The sequence below is a fragment of the Nomia melanderi genome, chromosome 2, assembly GCF_051020985.1.
Source record: "Nomia melanderi isolate GNS246 chromosome 2, iyNomMela1, whole genome shotgun sequence".
Taxonomy (NCBI): Eukaryota; Metazoa; Arthropoda; class Insecta; order Hymenoptera; family Halictidae; genus Nomia; species Nomia melanderi.
Genome location: NC_135000.1, coordinates 666,913 through 684,910, shown reverse-complemented (window position 1 = coordinate 684,910; position 17,998 = coordinate 666,913). Strand labels below are relative to the sequence as shown.

General features: G+C 39.4%; 1 protein-coding gene across 1 annotated transcript in view; it reads left to right on the top strand.

Annotated features, from left to right (window-relative positions):
- LOC116434076 (uncharacterized) overlaps nt 1-17,998 on the top strand; it is a 65,590-nt gene that overhangs the window by 13,781 nt on the left and 33,811 nt on the right. The window lies entirely within an intron of this gene.

Below are 17,998 nucleotides of genomic sequence, written 5' to 3'. Positions count from 1 at the left end.
TTTTAAGGTTGGAGGTGGGGTGTTTATAGAGAAAAGGGGGAGAAGAGATGGGCGTATTTCTTTTGTTTAAGAAAGCGAGAAGAGCGGGGCATTGGCTGTAATTTGCAGGGTGGTTTCCCTTGCAGTTGAAGCAGGTTGCTGGGGTATCTGGGGATTTTTTGCAGGTTCGGGTATCATGGTTCCCTGCGCATTTAAGGCAGTTGTAGGCCTTGTTGCAATTGGCTCAGTTATGTCCATGTGCTTGACAGCTGTAGCACTGAATAATTGAATTTTTAGAATCATATTTTTCCCAGTAGATTTTTACTCGGAATAAGTGCCTAACTGTGTTTATATGTTGGAGGGAAGTGCCTGCTGAAAAGGCGACTTTGTAAATTGGGTGTAGTGTGTTTGGAATTTTTGTGACTTGAACAGGGGCGAATCCAAGATTTGCTAACTGATGGTGGATGTCGGCCGTGGGGAAGAGGGGAAGGCCCTTGAGGACTACCGTAATAAGTTTCTCGTTTTGGGGAGTGTATGTATGGTATTGGACGTTTTCCTTAGTACAAATTTCTTTGAAAGCTTTGAATTTCTCTAATTCGTTGAATTGAATTTTTGTTTTATTGCCGGAGAGTTTTGCTTGGTAGGAGGCACCATATTCTTTGTTGAGTTTGGTAAGGAACTTTTGGTGATCCAATGACTTGTAGTGTATGTATATTGAGGGTGGCTTTATGGTTTTGGGTGTGGGGTGCTGCTGGGGGCTGGGGTGGGTGGGGGAGTTTTTGGTCAGGTGGTGGGGGGGGTCAGGTTCGGTTTCAGTCTGAGTTGGAAAGTCTATGAATATAGTGAATTTGTTTTGTGTGGTGATGTTGTATTTGGGGGTGCTTTTAGTTTCCATGATTAGTTCATTATCTGCATCCCTGTTGCTCAGGGACAGGGATCTGGTGCGTTCTCTCTTGGTAGGATAGGGCCTCCTCTTGTCCCTGATTGACTGACGTGTTCTCAAGTTGCATGTATCATCCGTGGCGTGATTTGAGGTGGTGCGATCCAGGCTGAGACTTGGCTGTCTTCGTGGGTGGTTTGAGGGACTTCCGAGGTCCCTTGTTAGATGCTTCCGGTGTGGAGGATCCTCCGGCGCTCGGTGAATTCTTGCGTCTTCAACACTTGCGCTATCTTCACTGTTTCACTGTATTCACTGTATTAGCGATTTGTGTTCGAAGTAACTCTGGGAGCTCCTGATCGAGTCTGATCCGAGTGAGTCCTGAGTGAATCGGGGTTACATCGTGTTCGGGTCTTATATACTAAAGTTTTGGGCAAGGTAGAGGTATTCTTATCTTGACGGATGTGTTGGACCTTGGAATAATCGTCACAGGAGCACAGTCTAGCGAATAAGGCGCATGGGGTAGCATTTCCCAACGAAGTGCTTCTAACGTTTCTTTGACAAATTTTGTGACGTGAGGCCGACTGTTGTTATGAAGCAAAATCACTGTATGCTATCCCGTTTCATATTCTGGTCGTTTTTCGTGCAATGCTCGACTCAAATGGATAATTTGTTCTTGGTAGAGATCCCCTGTAACCGTTTGACTAGATTTTAACAGCTCATGGTACACCACACCTTTCTGATCCTACCAAATACAGAGTAAAGCCTTCTTTCTGTGGATATTCCGCTTTAGCGTCTTTCACACAACAAGGGGAAGGAATAAAAATCAGGGTTTTGACTATAGATACTTCGGACCGGGTGCGTACCGGAATACGAGCTGTCGCTCCCGAGCGGTTCATTAACAATGAAATTTCAAAGGAAAAGAAAAGAAAATGTGTTAAACCGACGTTTTTCGACGTTTGCGGTTGTCGAAATAAATTTATTTTTCATTCCCAGTAATGATACGTTGCAGAAACCCCTTTCTTTTTTGCCTAACAAGCAGAATTTTGCAGATGGTTTTCCACTTTTCAGTGTCTCTTGGCTGGAGTTCATATGGTATATCAATGCCTGCAATTCTTCGCTTTCGAATACTTGTGGCTGTTTAGAACGCTCTTTGTCTTCCACAGTAAAATCACCATTTTTAAAGCATTGAAACCATCCTCTACATATTTTATCAGAAGGAGTACCATCGCCATAAACTTCTATAAGCATTTGGTGAGCTTCAGCTGCAGTTTCCTTCCAATTGAAGCAAAAGATTAACACTTGGCGCAAATGACGCTTATTTGGCTCAAATTTCGATATTTTCAGTGTAGAAAAAAACAGTGTTATTGATGCAATTGAATATTTTTGTGTATTGAATTTTATTGAAAGATATCAAAACTAAAAAGTTAACCTTACTTTAGACATTACAGTTAACGACAGTTCTAGCGTTTTTTGTAGGATCAATTCAGATCCGCTGCGCGAGGAGAGATCGACCTGCCCGATGCTGAGGCACGCAGGTGACGGTCCGGTACCGATTAGCATATCCACGCTTCCCGATCGATAGAAGTGTGGATCTACTAATCTGATGTTTGGAGGAATGCAAAGCATCGCGCGATTGATTTGACGGTCCGGTGTGGGTCCAGAGATTCGCGGAATGGTGAAAAATGTTAGTTTCCGTTGAAAATTTGAGATTCTGGATTTTAAGGTGGTCGCGACGAGTCTATTCGTAATCGTATTGAACTGATTCGAGGTTTCGATTATGGCGGTGTGATTTCGTGACGGGAGATTCAATTTCGCGGCGAGGTTTTCCGTCATGAAGTTTGCGCTAGAACAGGTGTCAATTAATGTTCTGTATTCGACGGGGTTTTGATCGCGATCAAGAACGTGGACGATTGCGGTGGTCAATATATTATTCGTAGGGGCATCGAACGCGGAGGCTCTGTGAGCACATGCTGGGTTTCGCGGTGGTTGGTTTTGAGTTGGCGTCATACTCTATAAACGTCTGAATCGCGGTGTAGTTTTGTATTGTGCCCCCCTTTACAAACGCGGCAGGACCAGGCTCGACATCCTTCCGTTTTGTGATCTCCTGTCAAGCAATTCAGACATAGTCTGTTTTTCTGCACGGTTTCAATTCGCCTTTTCACCGGCATTTCCGTGAATTTAGCACACAGGTATATTGCGTGTGGGCCTTGACATAATTCACAACGCGACGTCGAGTTCCCGAGTGAACGCGTTAATGATGAATTCGACCCTTGTCGAGAGGATCGAGGCGTCGAAGTCGGCGTTCGTCGTTGCGGAGTGACGGAGACTGTCATCGGGATGACACGCTTGTCTTGGTTCGCGACGAAACATATTCTTTCTTCGGAAAATATATAGGGATCTTCCTACCTGAAGCAAGGGAAAAGACTATTGTGTTCCCGTTGTTAACGCGGTTCTACGCGATCCTGAGCATTGTATATGTATGCGTGCAATTTTTTGGGCACGCGGTACGTACGCTCGTCGTCTGCCAAGGATTCCGAGTGCACTGATGACTTTACTTACCGAAGTGCTCCTTGATGAATGTTCCCCTCTCCTTTGCGACAGTGCTAGCCCGTCAAAGTACCGAGGACGGTTTCAGATGGCGAGAGTGAAATTAATGTACGAATAATAAAAATGTATTCTAGGATGTGTAGTAGAACGTGACAAATTATAATAATTGACTTAGGAGTAGTAAAATACAAGTGCGAGGGGATCGGACCCTGCAACTAGTAGTAACGCGTGAAAAGAGTCCGGCGGAAAGAGACGTATGAGCTGACTGGGCTCAGAATGAGACTAAACTCAGAATGAGACGTGGGTAGTTTTTTTTTTTAATTGGTTTTCTCTTGAGTGGGAGATGCCTGTGCCAGGGATATTTGGCCCCGTTTACCAGGATTTATCTAGGGAGTTTTACAGTGTTATTGCGTCATGAGTGCTGGGATATGATTTAGCTGGTTGCATGTGGTGTAGTATCAGGGTAAAAGTTCAAAAAACCTGATGTCTTGAGAAGTGTAGGAGGTGGATTGGAGTAGGGGGTTTACGGTGGTTTTTAGGTTATCAGCTTTAGTGTCTTCATCTTGGAGTGGAGTGGGTATTCATCTTTTGTGTAGTTTCCTGTGTTTGCAATGGGTGGATTAGTGTGGTTTGGATTGTATGCGTGGGCAGCGTGTTCTTGTATGAATTGCCAAATTGTTGGGAGTTTGGCTAATTCGTGGAGGTTTTTAATGGTTGTACGGTGGGTTTTGTTTAGTATAATTCTGAGGAATTTGTTTTGTATGGTTTATAATTTTTTAATATGGCTGGGGCCCAAGCTTGGAATCCATATGTGAGAATTGCTCGGACTACTGAGGTATATAGTAGTTTTTTAATTTGGACTTTTAGATTGCTTTTTCTGTTAATAAGAGGGTAAAGGGTGCGGAGGCGGCTCTGTCCTGTACTACTAAATTCTAAATTCCATAATTGCTTGTTGTCCATGAGGACTCCCAGATATTTTACTGATGTGGACCAGGGAATTTGAGTTCCTTTGATTGTGAGACCTGGGATTGATTGTGGTTTTTTCCTGTTGAAGTTTATAGCCTGGGTTGACGTTTAGCCTTCAGTCTTGAAAGTAAGATATGATTTGGTCGAGGTGTTTTTGGGCATATTTTACAGCTGGGGTTGTTTCCATGAAGATGCTATTATGGCTGTATCATCTGCGTAGAGAGCTAAGTGGGTTTGGAAAGTTTTTGGTATGTCGTTTATGTATATTGAGAAAAGTGTTGGGGCTAGAATTGAACCTTGGAGGACACCTGATTTGATTTTGAATTTTGTGGAATAGGTGCCTTTGATGGAGACTAAGATGTACCTGTTTTCCAAGTAGCTTTGGATAATTTTTTGGAGGTTAATGGGGGTGGAGATATTATTAAATTTGAGAATTAGGCCTTCGTGCTATACTGTGTCGAAGGCTTTATCTAAATCGAGGAGGACCATGGTGGATACTCTGTTTTTGTTGTATTCTGTGGCAATGAGATCGGTTATTCACATAACTTGATTGATGGAGGCGTGGGCAGCTTTGAATCCGAATTGCTCATTTACTATGATGTTGTGTTTCGATAGATGTGCGTTGAGTTCATGCAGGATTAGTTTTTCTAGTATTTTTCCTAACAGGCTGAGAAGGCTGATAGGTCTGTAGCTGGAGGGTAGGTTTGCTTTTTTGGACGGTTTCTTGATGGGGATGATTTTGGCAGTTTTCCATGGGTTTGGGAAGTAGGCCTGTTTTATGGATGCTTGGAGGATGTAAAATATTTGACAGATGATTTTGTTTGGAACATTTTTTAGTTTCGGGGCGGTAAGTTTGTCCGTACCTGGGGCTTTATTTTTGAGTTTCTTTAGCATGTTTTTGATATGATTTGGGGATAGGGTAAGTGGTGGATTAGAGATTGAGTTAGAGTTTTTCAGTATTGAGGTTTGCTGGGTTGCTTTGTGATCGTGAAGGGGTGGCGGAAAGGCGGATGTTATTGTGTATGGAGGCGAAGTACTCAGCAAGTGCATTTGCTTTTTCATCATCTGAGATGAGATCTTTGTCGTTTTGTAGGTTAGGAGTTGTTGGATTGGATGGTTTTAGTATTTTGTACGTCTTCCAGAGGGAGTTATCTTGGGTGGTCAGGGTTTTTAGTTTTTTATCCCAATTTTTGTTTCTCAGGAACTGGATTCTGTGTTTCATCTGTTGTGTGAGGTAATTTCGCAGGAGTCTGTGGAATGGATTCGCGGTTTTTTGATATTTTCTTCGTGCCTTATTTCTTTGTTTGATGAGGTTCAGGAGTTCATGGTCTGGTGATGGATGGTGAGTGGGATTGTTAGTTGTGAGGGTAGCCTTGAATTATGCCCTGTTTATTGTGTTTTGCAGGTTGATAATTTCTGCGTCTATTTCCTGTTTAGAGTTGAGTCCGGATTTTAGTATGTGTCTGTTGCATATAAGTTTGTATTTGTTCCAGTCGGTGATTGAGATGGGGTTTGGCATTCTGGTTTTTTTTTTATCTAGGGTAAGTATGATGGGGAGGTGGTTAGATGAGTTTAAGTTCTCTGCCGTTTTGGTTTTGGTTGGGGTTTCTCCATTCGGTGTGTCTGGCGTTTAGATCACCTCCTAGGAGGAGGAGATCATTTCTGTTTGGTTGGTGGGTTAGGGTTGTGAGGTCGATTTGTGATAGTTTTTGTTTAGGGGGACAGTATGCTGCTCCTATTCTTATTTTGGGGTGAGCTTTGGTACGGATAAATATGGATTCGATGTTGTTGGGAGCTGATTGGTTGGTGTTTTCGTGTGGTATGTCTTTGTGTATGAGTATTGAGTAGAAAGATATTTTGTACAGGGGTTGTTTGGTATTTGGGATTTTAGTGATTTGGACCAGGGTGAGTCCTCGTTTAGTTATTTGTTGTTGGATGTCAGTTAATGGAAAAATGCGAAGTCCCTTGAGGACTACCGTGATTAGTTTTTCGTTATGCGGGGTGTAGGTATGGAATTGTATGTTTTCCTGCTTGCAAACTTCTTTGAATGCTTTTAAATTTTCCAGCTCATTAAATTGAATTTTCGTTTTATTTCAGGAGACTTCGGCTTGATAGGATTCCCTGTATTCCTTGTTAAGGTTGGGTAGGAATTTCTGGTGGTCAAGTGTGTTATAACGGATGTAAATGGGTGGGGGTTTGATTGATTTTAGAGTTAGGTTGGAGTTACTGCGGTTTGAGGTTTGGGGCGGGGATGGTGTCTTGGGTTGGGTGGACGGGGGGTCGGGTTTTGTCTCCTTTGGATTTGGGAGGTCTATGAATATACTAAATTTGTTCTTTGTGGCTATGTTGTAGTGTCGTACGATATTGGTTTCCATGATTCTTTGATTACCGAGATGTGGGTAGTTGGTACGAGGGGTTTTTATACTGATGGAGTCGTGGGAATTATGATTGGTATTTGGCGGATCTTTGAGTGATGGCGATAGGGTAATCAGGGGACTGGTTGGGATATGGATAGTCGGAGGATGTTTAACACGTCAAACGCCACGTCAACGCAGGAACCGGCCGTGGACTTTAGGTTCATGTTACACGACCGCGCGTGTCGGTCCTTACGCACTGATGAGAGACTAAATATTTTGCTTAGGCGACATCGGTTTTCGTTCAGTCAAGGCTTGAAAAAAAAGAATATAATATTTAAAAAAAGTTAATATAATTTATTAAAACAGGGTAAAAAGAGGTGTGGTTTGCTTTTACATTCATCGCAGAAGGTGCTAACATTTTTTGTGTTACATTCTTTGCCATCTTTGAACCTAATATTCGGGAATTATTATTATAATATTGGGCAAATATCTCCGAATTTTATGAGCAGTGCCTTCCTTTTTCACCAAATGATGTCGAGGATTTGTTCTGCTGTCGGTTTCTTCGTCCTTGCTCTGTATGAGTGCCTGGTCAGCTTTTTCCAATATTCTGTTATAGATATTTTCTGGCCTGTTGTTTCTTGATATATAAAAAAAGAATTTATAACAGCAGTGATCAACAGAAGTTCGAATCCTAATTTCCTGTACCACTTCATTGATTTTCGCAATGGGTTACTATATGCGGCCATTTGATTCGGAAGGTCGATCGATTTTTTTCCCGCGTTATAATCAATTACTATTTTAGGTTTATTGATGAGTTGTCTTCTTGTGCGAACAGGTTCCATTTCCGAAGAATGTTTAGTGGAAAGTAATAACACATCACGCTTTTCCTTCCATTTTTGAATCGTGATTCCTTCCCGACTTTCTTGTGCCAAACACTCTCCCCGTTTCAGTTTTTTGGCCACTACATCTTTTGGATTGCCTTTACGATTGTTTCGGAGAGTACCCATCAAATGCGTATTCCGTTCCAGGAGTTGTTTTGCTAAATTTATGCTTGTGTACCAATTGTCTGTACATACTGTGTGGCCTTTGTGAAATATGTCTTGGCACAAATTCATAACAATATTTGTCGGCGTTGTATTGACTTCATCTGACACTTTGCCACTGTAGACACGGAAGTTGACGTATATCCAAATCCGCAGCAGAGTTTGAACATTTTTATGCCGTATTTATGCCTTTTCTGCTTCATAAACTGCTGAAATACAATCCGACCACGAAATGGGATCATGGATTCGTCAACACAGACTAGTTTTGTTGGATTGTAATATTTTTAAAAATTTTTGTTCAGCTCATCTAAAATTGGCTGTATTTTCCATAACCGTTTGGTGACATCTGCTGTATCATTGTTTGTGAAATGCAGCATTCTCAAAAGTATTTCGAAACGATTTCTGCTCATTATTTTATGGAGGAACGGATGATAATATACAGGATCCGTGGACGAGTATAAACTTGTACCTGGAAATTTTATAAGTCCCATCAAAATAATGAGCCCAAAAAGGCGCTTGATCTTTTCTTTATTGGTAGGGATCTACCGATTTATACGCTTCGAAGTAACCATTGATTGCTTTTGTGTTGCGTATATATTCGTCTGTTCACTTATTTCTTCAAGCATTTCTTCAGTGACTAATAGCGCATAGAAGTCTTCTATATTGGCACAATTCTGCAGTTCTATGTTACTTGTGTCAACACTGTACACACTCGTAAAGGTTGTGATTTTCGGTTGATTCCCTTTTGGATCAAACCACTCTTGATCTTGTACTATATCGTTGTGTATATGCACATTCTCTAATGAAGTATCGTCTTCGGATAAGAGCAAAGCACAGCGCCGACGATTTCTAGGCGGCAAAATTAATTCGCTCGATGTATCACTTTCTGATCCACTCAACATTTTTAGAGCAATAAAAAACTTTGAATTTATGGTGAACAAGAAAACTGGTAGATCTACTATATTGAATGAAATTGAACTGTGACTTCTGTGCAACTGAGGATTCGTTAGACGCCCAGGCATCGTTTAGCCACGCGTTTCGTTTTCTTATCATCTGGCAAGAAGTGGGGATTTTGGGAAAACTCAGGATGTGAATACAAAGAAGAGTTTATTGCAATTGGAAAGGGTCAGGCATTTTCCCAAAGCGAGGGTGAAGCTCCTCTCTAAGTAGAGAGAAGGCCCTCGGTAGAAAACTCCGGTCCTCAAGCCGATATTTCGGCTTGTCCGTCAGCGGTGACGGCCGCGTCTGGGCCTGAACGGAATGACAAGCAAATCGGGCAGGGCACTTAACGTGTTAAGGTATTAGGATGGCTCGTCTTACTTAAAGCTATTGCATGAGTAATCTAACTTATAAAATATCGCGTGAGACATAAATAAAAGAGAGATAATGGAGCTATCGCGTGAGATATAAACAAGAGTAAGATTATGAAGCTATCGTGAGATTAAGATGATGAAGCTTATCGCGTGAGAGAAGAATGCGTAAATGAACTTAAGGCTAAGATATTACAAACTAACTTATAACTAGTGCGAACGACGATCGTCTGATGTCAGGAGACCAAATCAACCGTCGATCGTCCGACGTCACACCCGTGCTTTCTCCAATACTCATTGCCTTTCTGCATCAATTGCACACCCATTTCCATCTTTTCATCTCCGGATTTAACAGGACCAGTGTCATAGTACACGTCAACGATCTGCAATTCTTCATTGGCTGTTGCTTGATAAGTCCCTGTAGCCTGCAGGAACATTTATAGAATTCTTATTTCACTTGGAACCGTGCTTTTCCTTCGAATATTTCCAACACACTCTTGTGCCAGATACTTTGTAGCTTTGTTTAGCAGGTTCAAATTCCCAACATTGATTCCAATATTCACCAGTTTAGAGTAGGCATCTGTGGTAAAAGTCCAAGATTTTGCATCCTTGACACCCTCTCTAGACCTCATCCAAGCTGTTACTGCGTCATTCATGAGAGCAAAAAGAATAAAAATGTATCCCTCAACCTGGTTTGGTTTCAAATATTTGTGAGGCCTTCCTCTCTGTGATCCTGGCCACAGAAACTAGATTTGTACGCAGATCAGGGACGAACAATATATTCTGCAGACTAACTGATCTTTCGTATTTTCCATTTGTAACTCTTAAGCTCACATCTCCTCTTGCCTTAGCTTCTGTCGATGCTGTACTAGCTAAATTTAAACTTTGATTATGTACATCAATAAGATTATTAAATTTGACTTTTTCTTTGCATAAATGGGTTGTGCACCCGTTATCTAAGCACCACTGATTGCTTCTTTGGTTTATATAATTTACTTTATTTTCTTCTGAACTAGGAAGGTTTGCATAAAAGAGATCATCTATCGCATTTGCTTTATGCTTACTTCTATAATTTAAATTAGCATGACACTTGGGCGCTACATGTCCCGTTCTGTTGCACTTAAAACATCTTATTATATGTTTATTATGTGGAGGTACCTTAGATTTCTTGGTCTGTTCCTCTTTCGTATCTTTGGTTAGATTATTATCTCTGAAGGCTCTTGATTTCTATGACTTTACTTGGCTCGTGTTTTTTCTCCAGCTCGGACCAGCCATCATAGCTCCTGACATACTCTCATTTATTTTCTGCTTCCCTGCCTCATTTTCTTCCAGGATTTTTACTTTTAACGTTTCTGCATCTGGTAGACTGTCCCTTGACTTAATCGCACATCTGAAATTCTCAAAACTTTCAGGTAGACTATATAAGATCATAATGGAGAGCAAATCAACATTTATCTCGACATTCATTGCATTCAACTTATCCACAGCATCAAAAAACTTCTTCATATGCTCCCTCAAATCATATCCTTCTTGCATGCGTTGCAATGTTAGTTGTTTCAGCAATGTGGCTTTTCGTGCTGGTCCTTTTGATGCAAATATTACTTCCAGTTTTAGCCACACTTCTCGTGATGTCTCACATCCTCTCACTTGTTTCAGTTCAGATGGGCTTATGCTCAGGATTAGATCTGCTTTTGCCTTTTGATCTTTTCTTATCCATGCTTGTAAGTCTTGTGTGAGGGCACCTTGATTCCCTACCGTCTCTGGCTTTGGCTTCGCATCACTTACATATTGCCGCAAATCGGCTATTATCGGGTATTATTGTATTGATTGTTTTCTAATATAATAAAGTACTTATTATAGTTAGTAGAAACATAAATTTTATTTACTTATTGCACATAGTTTTTTGCTTAATAAACGATACACTAAATTATGTAAAAATTTGATGTCGCAAAAATATTCGGACAGCGAACAAATTATATTAATTTTATATAAAATATGTATCTTTTTTAACTATATTGTCACAATATTAATATTTTGTCGGTTGACTCTTTTGTTTTATTACTTCATATAATCGCTTAGGCATATTACATATAATTTTTTTTAAATATTCCTGTGGAATACGTTTCCATTCTTTTAACAAACGTTCCTTCAATTCTGTTATTGTTCTTATAGGTGTTGTACGAATGTTACGATCCAATTGGTCCCATAAATTCTCAATCGGATTTAAATCCGGCGATTGAGGAGGAGGGTGCAACATTTTGGGACACTTATATAATAAATATTCCTGCACAATTCTTGATTTGTGTTTAGGGTCATTGTCTTGATAAAATTTAAAAGTATCACGTATGCCCATATTACTAGCACTTTTGATTAAATTTGTTTTTAAAATGTTCAAATACTTAGTTTTGTCCATAATACCATGAATGAAAATTAGTTCACCTACACCTGTAGTCGAGATACAACCCCATACAATTACATTTCCACCTCCATGTTTCACTGTCGGTTTCAAATTCTTAATTTTGAATTCTTCATTTACTTTACGCCACACCATTTTGCGTCCGTCAGATCCATGAATATTAACACTTTGCCGTCCGCACGTCTCGTAAAAATTTATTCGCTTCGCGCCGGCAGCACTAATTCGGATTACTTCACTTGTCGCCGGCCGTTCTTGACGTTATCTGGAAATTATAAATTGTCAAGTTTTACTAATCTCATCGTTAGTTCTCATGAGTTTTCAACCCTGTCTCCCTACTTTCATGAAATTTCGAAGATATACTTACGTAAATAAATATAAAATTTGTTTCTTCATTTTCATTTATTCGTTTCGGAAATGAGTATTAGTTTGTGTTTCTTTATCTGACCGGAAAGTCTGTCGACCGCATCATGATGTGACGCATGCGATGTAGTAGCGACCTCCAAGTTTTGTTCAGGAGCAGGTACATGATCTTTTATCCACGAATCAGATACTTTCAATAAAAAATCATGAAATCGGAGACTCGGAGAAATATTTACATATCCTGAATGCATTAAATAATGTGCAATTAAAGAGGTACATACAAACCTTTTTTGACCATTTTATAGTTTTTCTGTATATAGAGTAATAATTCAAATACCCCTCTGCCCGATCCACTCCCTTCATGTATTTGTTATACTACAATACACTTTCAGGTTTTTTTATTGTGTAATTGGTTTTTCTGCATTTTCTTTGAGTGTCAATCAAAGTGGCATTATGTATTGTAGAGATTATTCGTATCATTTTGGTTTTCGAAGCTCTCCATAATTGTGCGAGTACTTTACCTTTTAATTTTTAAAAGCGCTTTAATTTTTCCGGAAATCCTCTGTTTTGCCGTATCGTTCCGCAAACTCGAATTTTCTTTCTAAGTAAATTCTCCGCAAGTTCTACACTGTTGTAGTAATTGTCCTTGTGTCCAGGTGATGCCACTTTCCATAAGAAAGTGTCAATAGTTCCATCACCGTTTTTGCTAAAGGCTGTCCAGCGCCGGAATATATTTTGAATGAGGAAATGTATCCCATACTGGAATCACAAAGCATCCGAATGAGTATGCCATATTTTGTAATTTTCGACGGATTGTGAACTTTAAAATTTAATCGTCCACGCCGTGGTATCATTCCTTCATCAATTAAGATGTTTCGACTAAGATTAAAATTTTCTTCAAACTTTTTGGAAAAATAATCAATTATGGACTGCACTTTGAAAAGTCGGTCATCATTATCCCGTTTATTATTGTTGTCGGAAAAGTATAAAAATGATAATATTTGTCTGAATCTGTTACGGGACATCGTTTTGCGAAATATTGGAGTTTCTATCAACGGATTCGTTGACCAATAATCATCCATCCTTGCTTTTTTTACAATTCCCATAAGGATAGCAAGCCCAAATCATTTTCTTAGTTCGGCTGCCGTAACGTCGACAAATTTGGCACTTTTTTTATCTAGTTTCCTTCTATTGCAATTTTGATTGCAGTACTTGTTGGTTTCGCTGCTAATATATTCAAATAGATCGTTCCCAATAAATAATTCTACGATATCTTCGACGCTCTGTGTATCTTTGTGAAATACATTTGGACCCGGAGACCCTTCAAATTCATTATTGGTCCTCGGTAACTCAAAGTCTGACCACTGTACACTGTCTTCTTCGTCTGATTCATCTGAATCAGTTGGCAACCGTAGTGTTCGCCGACTTCTTCTTGTAAATATTTCACTATCTTCCGAAGATTCTGCTTCACTTTCATTTTTTGGATATGCAATGTCTTCTTCCCAATCGGCAAAGTCGATTGGAACGTCAGACAAGTCGTCCGCGCGTTCATCGTAAATAATCGTATCGTCTCTTTCGTCTGCCATGATGAAAGGGCACAAGTACTGTAGGATTATTTATTAAAAATCTCCGTGTTGCCGTGGTAGGGAATAAAAAAGACAAGATACACTCACTGGGTAACAATAACAAAAATGTGAAGAACACTTTATTCATTTTAACTTGCCGACTCGCTAAGGGTTACTCGCTAACTCTCTCCCAAAATGTCTCTCCTCGAATATCTCGCTCGAAAAGTTACGCTCAACTATCTTCGGCCACGCATTCCTATTCGCTTTTAACGCACACCCCCGTTCGCTCTGTCTTTCTTACACTTGCACCTTTCTCATTCGCATGTTTCGTCCATAGTCAAAATTCACGCAGTTACGTACACGCTTTTCTCACGGTCCAGTTGCTCGGTTCCAGACACTCTTCCTCGCATTCTTTCAGCCACTCAAGATTTTCCAAACGCAGTCACACTATTTCCCAAACATCCCAGCGCTGGTCCGTCGCACTATGACTTGGTCGCCCGCACGCACACACAACAAACTTTTATTTTTTTTCAACGTAGACGAAATCTGCAAGCAGAGACCCTCCTCACTAAAACCTCCACGGCGACCTTCCTGGGCCAGGAGGGGGAGCCACGGGAACTCTCATGGAACACAACCGTGACACCCCCAGCACACAACAAACCATTCATTCCACACTCAGTCACTCATCTGGAAAAACCCTACAGTACTTATAAAAACAAAAAACTTGTTGACGTGTGTAACTTATTGTTACCTAAACAAAACACCAACAGAATGCAAACGATACTAAAGTGCTGTCGCCGGCCACTGGGCGATACTATGTGCACGACACCACTGTGGTGTCGCCGGATGGGATAGTGTTAAATTTGCTTTCGTCTGCAAATATTACATCGTTCCATCAAATAATTTGCTGTTTAATATGTGAATACACATATCCGAGTAATATTATTACGATGATTAACACTGAAACTATCGAATCAGTCAAGATGGTCGGTATAAATTTTATTATCTGTCGATTATTAATATTTTGAAAGTATTAGATATGTAAAATGTTTTTAAAAACTAATCAAGTTTACTGGAACTATAACGAATATTCGAGTATACTCAGTAGTATTAGTGTTAATTTAAAAATACTTCCTATAATACTATTATATTATATTAACTTATTATATTAAACATCAAATTATTTAAAACAGAACGATCGTGAAAAGCTTTCTCCTAACTATGATGAAAGGTTATAAAACAATTAAACATTATATATACATATAAGAAGTGACCGGGGTCCAGGTCTATACAGCGCGTAGTCACGGCCCTGCATAGCTGTGGCCGACGAGCGATGGCCATGTGGCGCGAAAGTTCCGTTCGCGGACATTTTCTTACCCTGACCCAAAGAAAAACCGATGTCACGCTTCTCACGGGGGGTTCCTCTTCAGAAATGTCTGCAGAATCCAATGGTGCACAGCAAATTCGTGCTGGCCAACCCACTCTTCGTAGAAATGTAACAGAAGTGCATACAAAGTACGCCCATCTACCCTTTTTTAAACTTTGATCACCGTTTACAAACATTTAATGATACGCAAAATTCAAAATTTTTATAGCTACGTGATCGGGCAAGTCTCCTTTATTTTTGCGACAAATTTTAACTGTCTATCGTTTTTAGTTTTCACGTAACACTTGGTTTTCTGAAAGATTCGACCGTTTTTACAAAATCCCAGTTTTTTCGAAAACTGGACCTGACACAGCAATATGGTTTTCGGATTCGTATTTAGGGTAAGGAACTCTATAATAATTACATAGTGGCTATTGCAAAAACTAACATAGGTCAAAATTTGTACCACAGTGTAATTTGACTATTTCTCGGTATGATTTTCCCTTTTTCTTGTGAAAAATAACGAGTTGTCGAATTTCAAAAGACGTATTTTTTCCTTTTCGTCCCATTTTCACAAATAAAACGTCTGCTATCACCGAAGTTATTTGCAGCGCTGAGTCTCCGCGATGCATTAGACGTTATGTTTACAAACAATATGTACTAGCGGCGTAGCCGATGTAGTACAATAACTTATTCCTGTAGCTAAACTATGGTAGGTCATGTGACAGCATATGTACGCATCGGATCTTCAAACTGGATTTTCTCGAAAACTAAGCCTTAAATGAAAAAATTTTATTCCATATTTTGTTCTTATTTTTTCATAAGGAACCACCTCGTCTCCGCTTGTACATGTTATTCGGCCGTACCCTGTATAAAGAAATCAGTAAAAAGCCAATTAATGGCCATTCTTTTAATATACAATAAAAAATTACAATTTCAATACATTAACACGTTGAGCTCGGCGTCGGTCCGTGGGTACCGACAGTGGACTTCCCGTTTGGACGGTGTCGATCCGTAGGACCGACACGATTAAAGTTAAAAAATAGATATAGTAATTTTAACGATGTTTATTGAAACACTGTAAACAAAAATATAGTTTGGCTTTGCACGTGTTACAAAACGTAACGACTTTTTTAGACAAATTTCTAGCTCTCTTGCGTCCGAATAGCTTTGAATTTTTATAACATCCCGAACAATATCTTCCGAATTTATGAACGTCTCCTTCTTTTTTTCGCAATTGGTGAATAATTCTTTTTTCAACGTGCATAGGAATTTCCTCGTCTGATTGTTGTGTAAGTGCATTCAACAATTGTTTTCGAAATGACGTGACCGATATTTTTTTCCCCGTTACTTTTTCGAACATAAACAGAGCATTTACAATAGCAGTATTCAAAAGAAGCTCGAAAGCTAACTTTTTATACCATTTTGTAGTCTTTCTCAAGGGACTATTATAGGCACTCATCTGGTCTGATAAGTCAGTCGAGGTCTTTGCTTTATTGTATTCAACGATGATTTTTGGTTTGAGGTAAAATCCTCTTCTTGTATTTACATCCACCATTTCACTTGAATATTTTTTAGATAAGACCAAAACATCTCTCTTATCTTTCCACTTCAGTACTGTCATGCCATTATTGTTCTCTTAAGCGATTATTTATCCGCGTTTCAATTTAGCAGTTAGTACTTCCTTTGGGTTTCCTTTCCAATTTATTCTAAGTGTGCCAATTAGATGAGTGTTTTTGTTTATTAGCTTATTCGTAAAGTCGACAGTGGTGTACCATTTATCGGTACATAATGTGTGGCCATTATGAAATAAAGTGTCAAATAAAGACATTACAATGTTTTGTCCATTACTCTATTATTTGCGAAATGTAACATTTTCATGAGAGTTTCAAATCGATCCCTGCTCATTACTTTTTGCGGGAATGTTTGAGAAAACAATGGATACCGAGTCCAATATAGACGTATGGATGGAAGCTTCACCATTTCCATCCATATTATCAGCCCAAATAAACATTTAATTTCGTTTTTGTTTATTAGCGTCCATTTACCTGATTGTTTAGAGCCCATTCTGGATTGAACAGCATAAAGATTTGCCTGTTCACTGATGTGTTCAAACATTTCGTCAGTGACAAAAAGTGCATAAAAATCTTCGATTCTCTTACAATTTTGCATTTTCTCATTAGTTTTCTTGGCACCGTAAGCACTCGTAAAAGGCACAAAATTTGGCTGATTGCTTTTTAGATCAAACCATTCGTTTTGATCACTGATTTCGCTCGCACTTATACCATAACTGTCGTTGTCAAGGTCCATTGCCTGGTCTCATTAGAACTATTCATTGAACTATCATCTTCCAACGATGACAACAGTAATACACGGCGATGTCGACGTGTGGGTGATAAAAATGATTCACTTGATGTATCACTATTCGTTTTCTCTTCCGGACATTTTCGGTTTTATGGGCAACAAATATTTTCAAATGCAAGCAAAAATTTCCTATTCTCGAATTGTCTTTACTATATGAAAAACGACATAAAACTACATAAAACTACATAAAACTACATAAAACTATATAAAACTATATAAAACTATATAAAACTATATAAAACTATATAAAACTATATAAAACTATATAAAACTATATAAAACGATATAAATCTATATAAATCAATATAAAACTATATAAAACTATATAAAACAACATAAAACCATATTAAACTATATAAAACCACTTAAAACGCTATAAAATTATAGAAAACTGTATAAAACAATACAAAACAGTATAGAACTACTTAAATTACATCGCCTTTTTGCTGTTCGTATACATGTGCATTGGTTACAATATTGGAGCAGGATTCTTTTATTTGGCATCGGCATTTGTTCGATGGTTTTCATGGGATACCAACGTGGTGTCACCGGACGGCATAGTGCTAAGAAAGTGAAACAAAGACCACAGTCCACGCTTCGGTTCCATCCTCGGTGTCATCCACCTCCGACCCCAGAGGAGTAGACGTAAGCATACGACTGCTACCCGCATCCGTCGACTCCCTTCCCTTCACGCATTCCGCAAAGGTGAGGGCCTTGCCCGCCGCTTTAATCGGAGAATCCTCCCTGAATCGGAGCTACGCCTCTAGGAGCCTACATCTCAAAGACGCCATATTATTGTCGTCCTTTTTACTCTTTTTTGATTCTATGATCTTCCCAGGGACGGT